The following is a 755-nucleotide window of genomic DNA, read 5'->3' on the forward strand; positions in this document are numbered from 1 at the left end:
CATGCTGTTAAGAGCTAATGTTAGCAGAAATAAGATCATTTGACTAAGTTACAGTTACACTAAAGAACAATGGACTGTTGTTGATTCATCTGTATTCTCCTAGATAATTAATGAAGTACAGCTACATGCTAGTGTGCATAGATATTTAACTATGAGGGGCTCAAATGAAAATTGATGATTCTTTCATTCTTTCTTTGCGGGTTCAACTCCGATTTGTGGCCTCTTGACATCCCCCCCCCCCCCACACACCACACACTTAATTTCTTCAGCTGTCCAGTCAATAAAGGCCTAAAAATATGCCCAAAAAAAACTAAATAAATGAAGCCGTCATGGTTTGTCTCTACACGGTTCCAACAACTAGCGTTGATCATTTCTGCATCACCTGTAATGTGTTTACGCTGTAGAGCACAGCGTAAAGTCTTTCAGGAAGTCTTAAACTTAATCACCTCTCTCTCTCTTCTAAACTGAACAGTTGTTAGAGGCGTTCACTTTTATTTCAACCAATCAAAAGCGGCCATTAATTTCACGAGCCAATCACAGCATATCTTCCCTGTCTCTCTGCTGCTCGGTTGTCATTTCCGTCAAAGAGGACAACCCTCCTCCTCCCCTTGCCGTCAGCTCCTTGGTCTTCGGGCCCCTCAAACCACCATCAGTGTCTAGACTAGGGATTGTCTTTTGGCTTTTTACCCCTAGTTGTGTCACATACAGAAGTATGCAGATGACACAGCCATCGTTGAGTGTATCAGGGGTGACAG

At 42.5% G+C, this 755-nt stretch overlaps 2 long non-coding RNA genes across 2 annotated transcripts in view; both read right to left on the reverse strand.

The window, feature by feature from the left end:
- Positions 1-755, reverse strand: part of LOC116693090 (uncharacterized) — a 124,584-nt gene that overhangs the window by 70,147 nt on the left and 53,682 nt on the right. The gene's annotated exons all lie outside the window — the stretch shown is intronic.
- Positions 1-755, reverse strand: part of LOC116693091 (uncharacterized) — an 18,253-nt gene that overhangs the window by 6,756 nt on the left and 10,742 nt on the right. The gene's annotated exons all lie outside the window — the stretch shown is intronic.

Source organism: Etheostoma spectabile, chromosome 7, assembly GCF_008692095.1.
Source record: "Etheostoma spectabile isolate EspeVRDwgs_2016 chromosome 7, UIUC_Espe_1.0, whole genome shotgun sequence".
Classification (NCBI taxonomy): Eukaryota; Metazoa; Chordata; class Actinopteri; order Perciformes; family Percidae; genus Etheostoma; species Etheostoma spectabile.